The 13,637-nt window shown below is 41.9% G+C and overlaps 2 long non-coding RNA genes across 2 annotated transcripts in view; one reads left to right on the plus strand and one right to left on the minus strand.

Moving 5' to 3' along the window:
- Positions 1-4,080, plus strand: part of LOC141553778 (uncharacterized) — a 46,446-nt gene extending 42,366 nt beyond the window's left edge. Inside the window, exons 2-3 of the long non-coding RNA XR_012485640.1 lie at positions 3,575-3,757; positions 4,023-4,080. This is a non-coding gene — a long non-coding RNA (uncharacterized LOC141553778). The remainder of the gene's footprint in view (positions 1-3,574; positions 3,758-4,022) is intronic.
- LOC141553777 (uncharacterized) overlaps positions 1-11,625 on the minus strand; it is a 45,464-nt gene extending 33,839 nt beyond the window's left edge. The window contains exon 1 of the long non-coding RNA XR_012485639.1: positions 11,592-11,625. This is a non-coding gene — a long non-coding RNA (uncharacterized LOC141553777). The remainder of the gene's footprint in view (positions 1-11,591) is intronic.
- Between the last annotated feature and the right edge of the window lie 2,012 nt (positions 11,626-13,637).

The raw sequence follows: 13,637 nt of genomic DNA on the forward strand, positions 1-13,637 counted from the left end.
AGATGACGGGTATAAGAACATCAAGTTTATACTTCTGCACCCTGAAAGTTGACAATATTACCCTCAGGTCATATCCATGCTGTGCTTTGGAGAAGCAAAGAAGGAAAGCACTGCAGCCTGTATTCCGACCAATGATAACTTTAAGAGGTATTATAGCAAAGTGAATAGAGTGCTAGGTCTAGTTAAAGGCCCAAGTTCAAATCCTCTCTCTGATACTTACGGTGTGACTATAGGCAAGTTGCCTAACTGACCCCAACGGGGAATGAGCTCTCTTAGGAGGCAATGATTTCCTCGTCATTGAAGGTATTTAAGCAGGGCCCAAGTGCCCATTTTCAGGAATGCTGAATTCCATTTCAGGTACTGGTTGGCGACCATGTGGGCCCGTTTTCTTGCTTATTTGCGGACCCTCCCATAGGAATGTCGGAGCCAGTGCTAGGGCAGGCCGAGGTGGCCAGGGAGACAAAGGAGTTGGGGAGCATACACTCTTGAGAAATCTAAGCTTCACACATGGGGCCAAAGCGTTTACCTCTAACTGAGCTCCCTAGAGGGAGGACTAGAAATGGAGAAGGGGAGGGGGAGTAACATACCTCCTGCCACTAGGCAATTAAGCATGAGATTGATAAGAGCATCCCCACCCAACCTGAAAACCTAGAAGTTTCTTGTGTCCCCTGGGCCGTGACAGAACATCTGTCACCCCTAGAAAGTCACCGACCACCGGCCAGCACCAGAACTCCCGCTCTGACCAGTCACTCTGCACTGGGGCTGACCCGAGCATTTCAATGGAGCTGAACAATAGTTACCCTCCCTTCTCCCTCTGAAAGGTGGCCCACGGACCAGAGTCTCTTAGAAATCTGAGCAGGAGACCGCCAGGTCAGAAATGGATTTGTGCACAAGAGACAAGGATAGAGTCTTGGAAGTTTCGTGTCTTAATTGGATTATCCGTCTAACACATAACTTTCCTTCCCTGTGTCCATAAACCAAATAAGGAGATTTTTCAGGGAATCCATTAACTTGTGTTAGAAAGAAATGCTTTGTTTTTATTTTTGTGGCTCTCCCTAACAAAATAAAATTTAGCATTTTCTTTAATTACTTCACAAGCTTTGTCAGATTCCCAGAGGAGTCCATCAGAAAAAAAAAAAAAAAAGTGAAGAATTCCAGATCTATATATGGCATTCCTCACTGCAAGACCTTTAATCGTGGGGAGCTCGCTCCCTGTTGAAACGGCCCAGTGCATTGTTGGTCCGCTCATTAGGTCACAGAGAGTCAGTGAGACTTCCTCTGGACCTTCAACGAAGCCTTGCTCCTGCCTCTTCCCTGAGAGGTGGGGAACTCCTTGGGTCAAGGATGTCTTGGACTCAAAGCTGTGGAGAGCCGTTCCTGGTAGCCCTAATAAACAAGTTTAATTTTAATGATTGAAAGAAAGTACCCTCGATTATCAAGGAAGGAGACGGGTTCCCTTGCTGGGACTGACATTCATCATCACGTAGTAGAAAGAACTGACTCTGGAGGTAGAAACAGCAGCTTTATATTATGACTTTCTTTCTACCTGTATAGACTTGGCAATTCACTCCACCTGCCTGGGACTCAGTTTCCCCAGTCTATAAAACAAAGCCTTTGCAATCTTTCAGCTTCGGAACCATGATTCTAAATGAGATGTTATTTTATTATAATCCTATTCCCCATTCAAACTTCATTCTTTCTGTCAGCGTTATCAGTTTCCTCCCCTCCTCCAGGCGCCAGATCTTCAGGTTTTCCCTGATGTTTCCCTCTTCTTCACCTCCCACATCCAAGCATTTCCCTGTCAATTCACCCTCCATAATATCATATTGCTCCCATCTGTCCCTTCATCTCTATTCCCACTGCCGACACTTTAGCACAGGTTTCATTACTACCTGCCCAGACTGTTGCAGCAGCTTCCTAACAAGCCCGTTCACCTCCACTCTGATCCATCCTCCACCCTTTCGCCAGACTTATTTCCACTGCCCCTTGATCTGGGAAGGTCTGTCCTCTGATCAAAGCTCTCCAACGTCCCCCTTTTAGTTCTAGGACCCTAGTTCCCAAGGGGCAACCACTGCACACATGGCTTTCTTTTAGTCTTGCCTTAAATTGTCTGCGATTTACACTAATAATCGCATGTGCCTGTGAGAGCCGCAGAATCATAGAAAAGTGACAAGATTTCAGAGGTCATTTCATCCAACCTATTCATTATAGAGGAAGATATTGGAGCCCAGAGTGACAAGTCTCTAGATTTTCCTATATCGTGTCTTGAATCATCACAATAAAGAATAATACGGTGCCATGAGCAAAACCAAGTTTGAGAGACATGATTTTAGGCTATGGTACAAACTCCTCATCCTGGAGATTAAGGATCTCTATGATCTGACTTAGACTGATCTTTCCAGTTTTTTTTTAATATTGTTCTTCAGCAATTCAACTCGACATTCATTTATTAAGTTTATTCATTAATATTTATTATATTACAATGTATTATAACACATGGTATATAATACATACAAATATGTACATTTATTAATAATGAATAAAATAGGAACATAGTACTAGGTTCAAAGATACAAATAAACATAACAGTCCCTGACCTCAAGGAGCTTACATTTTCTTGGAGGGATACAACATTTACACAAATAAGTGTAGCATAAGAGAAATTAAGGAGGAAGACAGCAAGAACAACTAGGAGAGATCAGGGAAGACTTCTGGAGGAAGTTACAAGCTAAGCCTAGAAGACAAGAATTCTAAAAAAAACAGGGATGAGGAAAAAGTACTTTTCAGGTAGGGAGGAATCACAATGGCACAAATTTTAAGTGTCCGGCTAGAGGGTTTAGATGTTATCTCCCTGAAGCAATGGGAAGTCTCAAAGGAAGGTTTTTGAGAAATTAATAAAGTCAAGTCTATTCTTTCGGGAGGTGATTTTAGCACCTGAAGGATGGATTTTTTTAACAAAAGGAGAGACATTAGCAGGGAGACCACATAGGCGGCCATTCCAACAGTCCAGGTGAGGCAAGGCAATGACCTGGATCAAGGTATAGGAGGGGGACAGAAATGGAGATAAAACTCAGCATTGCTTGGCCACTGATTGGATTTTAGACAGGGAAAAGGAACAGTTATGAATGACACTAAGATTGTGAACCCAGGAAGCTTGGAGGATGGGGATGTCTTTAAAAGGAATAGGGAAGTTTGGGGAAGAGAGTTCTGTCTTGAATGTGTGAAGTTTAAGAGGCGTATGGGACACTGAAGAGGAGATATCCAGCACCAGCTGGCTATGCAGGACTGGAGTCCAGGAATGAGATTAGGAAAGGAATCATCCATAGGGAGAAGATACTTGAGCCAAAAGAAGGAGGAGGGGGTCTGGGGGGAGGAGAACTGGGGGGAAGAAGGAGGGGGCAACTAGGGGGACAACTGAGGGGGACAACTGGGGGAACTAGGGGAGAGGAAGAAGGGGAGGAAGAAGAGGAAGAGGAGGAGAAAGGACAGACAAGCACAGAGTCTAAGTTTCAAGACAGAGTAATTCCTGCCGTATGGAATTCTAAGATGCATCTGATATTTCTTGACATTCTAGCGCAACGATCCTAGGATTCAGTGGACATCTAAAGAGATGAATGATGACTGAGCAAAGCGGACAAAAAAGGAAGAATCGGACAAGTAAAAGGAAAACCATTTCCAAACTGTGGTGCCAGTTCTCCTCCTCGTTCTCATCCCCACTGAAACCCGGACTGACTCTAGAGGCTTTGGGGTCTCACAGGTTGGTTTCTGCCATATCTTCTTAGAAAGAAGCCATTACTGCCCCTCCATTCCCAACCACCACCAAGCCCCTCCCTTTCAAACTCCACTTGGTACCGTGTTCTCCCCTTAGAAAGTCATTTCCTTGAGGGCAAGAACTCCTGTGTTTGCTTTTGTGTTCCAAAATCCAGTGCCCGACACCCAGTAGGCACACAATGTCTTCCATTTAGTGCCGGACACTGTGCTAAGTGCTTTACTAACATCACCTCCTTTGATCTCCACAACAGCCTCGGGAGAGAGGGGCCATGATGAACCCCACTGGAAGTTGAGGAAATTAATACAGACAGAAGTTAAGTGATTTTCCCAGGGTCTCTCTTATAGCAAGTAAATATCTGAGGCTGAATTTGAATTCAAGTCCGACTGTATACACACATATCATACATAAGCCCAGCTCTCTGCTCTATGGAGCAACCTGGAAGCCTCTAATAAGAATACTTTAGAGGTGAAATAAAAAATAAGTTAGATGCTGAATGAGGGACCCAGGAGGGTGCCATGGAAGGATAAATCCTAAAAGACGCCCGCTAACCCGGGAAGCAAGTCCTCCCTTCACCCTTGACTTTGTTTCACTAACAACATTAGTCTGGCAGGAATATCTGTGATTCTGGGCTTCTAAACTCTCCTTATTCTTTACTTTTCCTACCTCAGGCTAAGGAATTCTAACACAAGCAGCATCACCAGGTCTGTAACTTCCCCCTCCCCCCCGCCCCGGGGAAAAGCACCTTCCCTGGCACCTCATTATTCTCCTGCTGGGAAGTGGTAATGGATGCGTCTACCACTTTATTCCAGACACACTTTCCCCAGTCTCTATCACTGGAGAAAGCATGAAGCACAAAACAAGGGTTAATGGTCACTGTCTCTAACACCCCCACAACCCCCCACTACATACACATCTTCCCACTACTCCCATCCCCCACTATATATATATATATATATATATATATATATATATATATATATATATATATATATCGTCCCACTCCCATCCCCCACTACACCCCTATCCCTACTACACGCACATCCATACACATATACACACACATCTATAATATGCATACATGAACGGTAATAAATGGAAGTAAGAAGGAACAAAAAGTAAAGCAAGAATCCACTCAATCCACTGCACCACACTGCCACTCTAAATTGAATAGAGATTTAAAAAATAAACTCCTCTGTAGATTGTACATGTACAGGATGAGGGCATGAGGGCTTCATAAAAGTTTGTGTGGAGTCGGAGCTTTAAGGGATTGAAAACTCAGGATGAATCAGCTGTGAAATGATGGCTTCCAAAGCTCTGGGATCTCGGGCTGCATCAGGAGATAACCCTCTGCACTCTGCCTTGGCCAGAACACATCTGGAGCAGGGTGTTTACTTTGGGACACCCTATTTTAGGCAGGATATTGACAAAGAAGAGACCACCCAAAACGTGAGAAGGTACAAATCCATCTTAAAGAAGGGTCAGTTGGAGGCTTAGCATGGAGAAAAGTTTAGAGGAGGTGTAATTTAAAGAATTGCCATTTAGAGGAGAAATTAAGTTAGTCCTGCTTGACCTCACTGACCCAACTAGGAGTATGGGGTGCAAACTGCAAGCATGGAGTGTTGTTTCCATGTAAGAGAAACCTTCACAGTTAGAGCTGTCCAAAAGCGGGATGGGCAAGTGGTTTGGGATGGTAGAAAGAGCACTAGTTTGGGGGGGCATAGAAACGGGCTTCAATCTCACCCCCGACATTACGTATATGTGACCTGTGGCAATCCTCCCAAGCTTCTTGAAAGATTGTCATGGGATGGCCACTGAGGTGCCTTATACTTTAATGGAATATGGGATCTTCTTCAACCTGGACATGTTCTACCCTGTGCAACCCTTTCTGAATAAATCCTCTCAAAAGGTCTACCCAACACACTGAGTGCTAACTCTGGGAATATTAACAATAGTAATAATAATAACAGCATTTGCTTAGTGCTTTAGGGTTGGCAAACTGTTTTACAAATATTGCCTCATTTGATCTTTATAACATTCCTAGGGGTATTTCCCCCTTTTTATTCAAAGGAGGGGTTAAATGACTTGACTGACTAATAAGTGTCCAAGATCAGATATACTATAATGTAGGTAGTACATCATCTCACATTGCGTGGATACCAAAATGGAAGCATTTGTTGTTTCTCACTTCCTACGTGGGATCACAGATTTAGAGATACAAGGGAGCTCAGAGACCAGAGTCCAACTAATTTTACAAATGTGGAAACCAAGTCACAGAAAGTACCTCTCCAGGTTCAGATAGCTATCAAGTTTGGGAAGAGGGATATGAACTCAAAATTCTCTGCCCTCTTCACCATATCATACCACCTCCTATCCCCCTCTTCTTTTCCCATCATACTTTTCTGATAAAATCTCCCCTGTTATTTTCCTCTTTAAAAAAAGACTTTTGGAGACGCCAGTCACCTTTTTATCCCCTCCCAGTGACTCTGTTGCCCGTTACATGACCTGTTATTCCGACAACAGTACGCCATCATTCCCAGATAACATCCCCAGAATATTGGTGCTGAAAAGACAGATTTAGGTTTTATGGGGATTCTTGGTGTGGCGAAAAGCAGGCTCCTTTTTCAAACTGCAATCTGTCCTATCTACGAGCTACCGACCCTTTCACCTGTCCATCATGATCGCCATAAGAGGAATTCTTTCTCCACTTGTTTTTCCCTGTGTGACTGTCAGGCCAAAGTTGAATGAGTGATTATGGTTCTCACTGAAGAGGCTCTGAAATATTCCAGGCCTTAAAGCAGTCAGCACAATGTCATTCACAGATAAGAGCATCTGGAAGATTCCATCAACTATACAGAACCCTCCTTTTATTTGAACTCTGAGCTAAACATCCTCTCTGAAAGCAAAAAAGACCCGTTGGCCAGCAAGTACCTCCCTGTTTTATGCTTGTTTTATACACTTGGTATTAATAATCAGAGGATCAAAGAGTCAAGTTTTCTCTGCTATTGCATTTTTCAGGAAATATTTTATGGTACTTGACTTATGTATGAGAGATGTCTTGTCAGAGGGGAACCTTTACAGCTGTATTTTGCTCCACCAAATCAAGTGCTTTTAAATATATATATATATAGAAAGAGAGAGAGAAAGTGAGCTGGAAAACAATAGATGCAGTGGGACCTTGTATTCTCTGTGCCTTTTAGTCAATTTTATGACTATAAAAATGTGGTCTGCTACAGACTACCATTTGCAAAAGTCTGTCTGTTTCCTGCTCTTGTTTTCAAATATTCCCTTGATGCACATAGAAATTATTCTCAGAAAGATTTGGTAGGGAAGAAAATGTCAGCATATAGATAGATAGCTGTTGATGTCCTCTTGATCATGTTTTTTTTAGTAGTAATAATGTATTCATTATATATATGTGTGTGTGTGTGTGTGTGTGTGTGTGTGTATTTTTAAATGTTAGGTTTATTGATGTAACTCAGACAGATCAGGAGCATTTCCCCCATAACATGTACACAACCCCATGATCCTAAAGGAGCGCTACCAACTCCTATGTGTAATCTTATCTAGCTTGCTCATAATCAATGTGTTCTTAAAAGCATCTGGAGTAGATTGGTTTATATTAAGAAGTCTCTAAGGAATTACTCCCTACCATTGCTGTGGCTCAGGTGTGGGATGTGTTTCAGACAGGGCTGAGATTGCCTCAGAATACCTTGTGGGTTGTCCTACCTTTCAAGCAGGATACACAGTTGAGATTTGAGTGGCCAGGAGTAGTGCAGATAATCCTTATCTTTTTGGGGTGTACCATTGGTGTTTTTTTGTCAATTAACCCTGTGGAATTTGTCAACAAACACATGTTAAGTGTATCATGGGTCGGTCCTATGCTCAGTGCTGGGGATACAAAGAAAGGTTTTTTAAAAAATTAGTGTCCCACTCTCAAGGACTCATGGTCCTACGGGGGAAGATGACAAACAAGCACATACAGTAAGATACACAAAAGATAAATTGGAGATGATCTCGGAAGAAAGGCACGAAAATTAAGGCCTCTTGAAGAAAACAGAATTTTGCCTGTGACTTGAAGGAAATCAGAGAAACCAGTGGCTCAAATAGGGAAGGAAGAGGTTCCAGACATGAGGGACAACCAGTGCAAATACTGGGAGTCAGGAGGTGGAAAGTCTTATAGGAGCAACAGCAGAGAGTCCTGCATAAGCTGGATCACAAAGTAGGGAGGAGAATGGGAAGGAGGGAGGAAGATGTAAGAAGACTAGAAAGGTATGGAAGACCCAGAATATAAAAGATTTAATCATCTGAAAAAAGGTGTTTTTTTTTAATCTGACCCCGAGGGTAATAGAGAGCCACTGGAGTTTAGCGACTAGAGTGGGTTACCTGGTCAGACCAGCACTTTATGCAGATCAATTTTAATTAGAAATAAAAGACATTCATCTGTCATGCTCTGACACGTGGATAGTGTATGACCCTGGACATGCTATTTAATCTCTTTGCCTCAGACCAGCAGGATAAATTCAGAGAAGCTTGGAGAGACTTATGTGAACTGATGTTAGAACCAAGAGAACATTGTATGCAGCAACAAGATTATATGATGATCAATTCTGACGTGGTTCTTTTCAATAACAAGGTAATTCAGGCCAGTTCCAATGGTCTTGTGATGGAGAGAGCCATCTGCACCCAGAGAGAAGGCTTGTGGGGACTGAATGTGGATCACAAAGTAGTATTTTTACTTTTTTGTTGTTTACTCGCATTTTGTTTTCTAATTTTTTTATCTGATTTTTCTTGTCCATCATAATTGTGGAAATACATAGAAGAATATGTATATTTATACCAGAACTGCACATGTTTACAGATATTAGATTACTTGCCATGTAGGGGAAGGATTGGGGGGGAAAGGAGAAAAAAATTGGATCACAAGGTTTTGCAAGGGTGAATGTTGAAAATTATCTATGTATATGTTTTAAAAATAGCTTTTTTTAAAAAAAGAGAGAGAGAAATAATATCACCTCCGATATAGCCCTCCTGTAAATATGTTCTATCCCCATATGGTCTGTCCCTATAGTACATCCCGTCTTTGTTTCTCTACTTCCATCCCCAGTTCCTTGTGAACAATAGGGATGATTAAGGGAAAATCCAAAGGGATGGCTCCACAATCATTGATGGAGAAAATAATTTATTGTAAAATCTTGAGAGATTTTGTTTTGTTTTTTTTTTCATTTATTTATTGTCTTCTTTTCCCTTGTTCACCTTTAAATGTTTCAGGATGATCTCGCTTCATGTGTCCTCGTTGGGAAGCTTTGTATAAATCCATTTTCCCCTTCTCTACTCACCACTTTATGGGTCACACTGCTTATAAGTTTTTACCATCCTCCCACAGAAGATTTTGCAAGGGATTTATATTCCACACTGTTCTTGCCCTCAGCTGCCACAGCCCTCTGCGTGGCAAGAAGAACAAGGGCCTTCTGGTTAAGGCAATTTCTTGGCATTTCTCATCTCCTTCTGGTAATTGCCTTACTAAGCTAAAATTTCCATAAGAAATAATGATAGCCTACATCATTCTTATTAAACTCGAATAGAAATGGAGGCCACTAATCCATAAATAAGGATCCCTGAAGACTACATATCGATTTAGTTTTATAATTTAATATTATCTATGTTTTATTGTGTTTTTATTTGTTGAATATTTCCCAATTACATTTTAATCTAGTTTGGGTCACATTTGGGAGTGAGAAGCATGTAGTCCAATGGGGTGGTGTGTTTGACACCCCTGACCTATATGGCTGTCCGTTTCATTATCCATTTCCCATTTTTTAGTGTCAATAACTTATTTAAGTGTCATATTAGAGCTATTTTATTTACATTCCATATCTTCTTTTTATTCTTTCTTCTAATTTAATATTGATCTTGATCTTTAATAAGCCAGTAGTATGACTGAACACACAGCTGATTCATAAATGAGCCCCATTTCCAGCATGTAAAAGCTAATGGAGTTTGTGTCCTGTTGACATAGCCTTGGAAAACTCAGGGTGATCTACGCAGAATAATGAGAAATCCGAGTGGAATTCTGTTGCAACGTACCATAAATCCTTCCCCAATTCTAACCTTCACGAGAGCGACTTAACTAAATTTTGGGTGTCTTAGGCACTCTTCTCGACTCATTAATTGTTCGTTGAATAAATGTTTACTGGATTTAATTGAACTGGTGGGAGCTTATTGGTGAGATCAGATGCACTGACTGCTCTCATTCTTGGAATCAGAACCCCTTTCCTCATGATCAAGACAGGTGGGTATACATTTTGAAGGTGTGAGAAGACCATGAAGTTTGTCCTTGGCTCTACTGGACTCCACATTATGTTCTTCTCCCCATCCCTAGCATCTCTTCCTTCGTATCTGGGCATCTACCCATATCCCATTCCTCCACAGCTTTACTTTCAGGAGTCAGCCAACTCACTCCTACCTAATTTTATAAACTTGCAATGACTTAAGGTAGGCATCAATCAATCAGCATTAGTACCTGCTACATGCCAGGCTTGATTAGGGATACAAAAGGAAGCAAAAGATGGTCTTTACCACCAAAGAGCTCACCAACTAATAGATTGGGAAGAATTAAACAGTCCCTTAAAAGGGCAGCTCGGTGGCTCAGTGGATAGAATACCATCCCTGAAGTCAGGAGAATCCAAGTTCAAATCTGGCCTCAGACATTTAATACTTCCTAAATGTGTGATTCTGAGCAAGTCACTAAACCTCAATTGCCTCAGGAAAAAAAAAACCAAACAGTCCCTTGAGACCAATTTGAATGAAAATTGCTGGCACAGTGTTGGACTCCCATGCTTTGCTAGTATGTAGAAGACATGTGAAGGCGGATTGGGGACAGCACCTTCCTGCACAGTCCCATGTTTTGTCACTTCAAGGAAGGAGTAAGGAAGGCTTAACTCAAGTCATCCCCATCATTCCCATCATCATCAGGGGGAATATCTGTTTTATTAGGAGATTCCTGGACACTCAAACACTTTAAAAAGCAAAAAAAAAAAAAAGAAAGTTGTAATGATGAAGTTGTCACTGGCTGGAGATAATGGCCCGTGATTCTCAAAATTTTCTTCTCAGGATCTTTTTACTATTAAAAATTACTGAGGCTCTGTTCAAGGAGTTTTTGTTTATATGGGTTATATGTATGGAGATTTTACCATATTAGAAACAAAAACTAATTTTGAATTTATAAACCCTCTGAAAGGGTTTCAGAGACTTCCCCCCAACCCAGACATTCTGGATCACACTGAAGAACTATGGCTTCCCATTATTCTATTTCTAGGTAGGATTAGTGCATCTTCTGTGCACTCCAGAAGAGAGAGAAGCTAACTGCTCTTTGTAGGAATATAATCCCTCACCTTGGAATTACTGGCTGTAACCACCAAACTGACTAGCCCGTTTTAGTACAGAGGAACAGTGCAGTGTAAAGACCACTAGACCTGGAGTCAAGAGATCTGGCTTTAAATTCAACTTCTTAAATTCACTAGATGAGTAACCCTGGGCAAGTCATTTAGCCCCTAGGACCTTCATTTTTCTCATCTTTAAAATGGGGGGTTTAAAATACCTTAAGTGGTTACCAGAGAGTATCCATGGCTTGTAGATTTATGTTTACAGTTGGAAAGGACCAGATTATAAGATTCAAATTTTAAAATACTCAACAACTTTAAAATATATGAGGGGGGAGAGGAAATGGGAAGGGGAAAAAATGAGGAAAGGAAAGAGGCAGGGAGAGAGAAGAAGGAAGATAAGGAAAAGTAGATAGATAATACCTTCAATAATCACTTACCATGTGCCAGGAACTTTGAAATCACATAAAGGCTTGTCCCAGAGCAATTGCCTGACCCTGGCTTAGCCTTTATATGGATTTTCTCAAGCTTTGATTGGCTTTGATCAAGAAGAACATCTGCAAGGCACTTGATAGCAACAGCTGCCCGCCGTTTCCAATCGCTCTGCTCTTGCTAAAAAGGCAAAGGCTACGTGTCCTCCGAGGCAGTTAGGGGGAGAGGTCTTCCTTGGCACTCTGGTGGCTAGTTTGGCAGAGGCTCAGCACTTGGCAGTGTATCATCAGGTCTAAAGGTTCTCCGTGAGACAGAGGCCCCTGGCCACATAGCCTGGCTAGAGGTAGCCTGGCTATGATTATTGATGTGAATAATTTATGAAAGGCAAAGGAAAAACATTGGGCTGTGTGCCTAATTAGGCTGCAGGCCAGTAATAAAGAAAAAACATAAACTCTAATTATTAATAACAGCTGGCATTTATGTAGTGCTTTAAGGTTTATAAGCACTTTATACACTCTAACTCATTTAATCTTCACAACATGGTGAGTTAGGGGCTACAGGTATTCATAGAATCAAGAGCTGGAAGACACATGCCATGAGCATTATGGTGCACTGATTATGTGCCAGGTGTTGGGGATCCAGGGAAATGCAAAAACAGTGTCCAAGCCTTCCAGGAGTTTGAGGGAAAAAACTATGTGTCAACCACGTGCATACAAGATCCATGCAGAATCCTGAAAATCATCTCAGGGGAAGACATTCAACAGCTGGAGAGCCTGGCCAGGCCCCCCTACAGAAGGCAGATTGGAATTGGGTCCTGAAGGAAGTCAGGGAAGGTGAGACCAAAGGAAGGGATCAGAGCATTCCAAGCACGGGGGAAAGTCATTACAAAGACACAAAGGGAGAGAGGAAGGTTAGGGACAAAGAGCAGGAATGTGTAGTTAGATCATAATGAAAAGAGGAGTAAAAATTGGAAAGGTAGGAAGGGACCCACTTGTAAGGGCTTTAAATGCTGGACAGAAGCCTTTCTGACTGATCCTGGAGGTAACAGGTAGCCACTAGAGTTTATTGAGTGCAGAGTTGACACGGTCAGAGAAAAAATCATTTTGTCACCTGAGTGGAAGATGGAATAGAGCGGGAAGTGACTTAGAACAGGGAAACCAATTAAAAGTCTATTGCAATAGACCAGGTGATAGTTGATGAGGGCCTGTACTCGAGTCATGATTATAGCTATAGGGACAAATACCAGGGATGCTGTGAAGGAGAAACAAGTGTTGGCAGCTGATTGGATAGGTGGAACTAGTATAAGAGAGATATTGAAAATGGCACCAAAATGGCGGGCCAAGTGACCAATGGTGGTACACTCAGTAGCAATGGGAAAGTCAGGGAGAGAGGAAGATCTAGGGGAGAGATCAAAGGTTCCTTTCTGGGTACACTGTATTTGAGATGCCAATAAGACATCTGATTGGAGGTGTCCAAAAAGCGGTTGTAATTCAAGGCAGAGAGGAAAGAAGTTAGAACTGAATCAGTTTCATGGAGATGATCAATGGGATCTGGTAGGATCAACAAGCAAGAAAATGAACAGAGCCTTAAGGGACATTCATGACTAGTGAGCATAACTAACAAAGAATACTGAGAGGGAACGGTCAAGTGGAGAGAAGCAGAGCCTGGGAAGAAAAGTGCCATGGAAACCTAGAGGAATAATATTCAAAAAATGATCAGTAGCATCAAAGGCTGGAGAGAGGTTGAAGGATGAGTATTGACCAGAGGAGATTTATCAGTTAAGAAGTCCCGGTAACCTTGGAGAGAGCAACTTCAGTTGAGTGATGAAGTCAGAAACCAAATTTTAAATAGTTTAGGAACAAGTGAGAGAAGGAAAAATAAGAGACACGAGTTCAAAGGGTTAAGTTAAGGAGTTTACCTAAGAAAGGAGGAGAGTTGCAGGATTTTACAGTTAACAGGGGGAGTAGGATTGAGAGAAAGCTTTTTAAGCATGAGAGTGAGAGGGAGGATGGGTATGGATGTCAGTATCAGTGAAGCAGCCAATGGGAAGGAGG

Source organism: Sminthopsis crassicaudata, chromosome 2 (genome assembly GCF_048593235.1).
Source record: "Sminthopsis crassicaudata isolate SCR6 chromosome 2, ASM4859323v1, whole genome shotgun sequence".
In the NCBI taxonomy this organism is placed as follows: domain Eukaryota; kingdom Metazoa; phylum Chordata; class Mammalia; order Dasyuromorphia; family Dasyuridae; genus Sminthopsis; species Sminthopsis crassicaudata.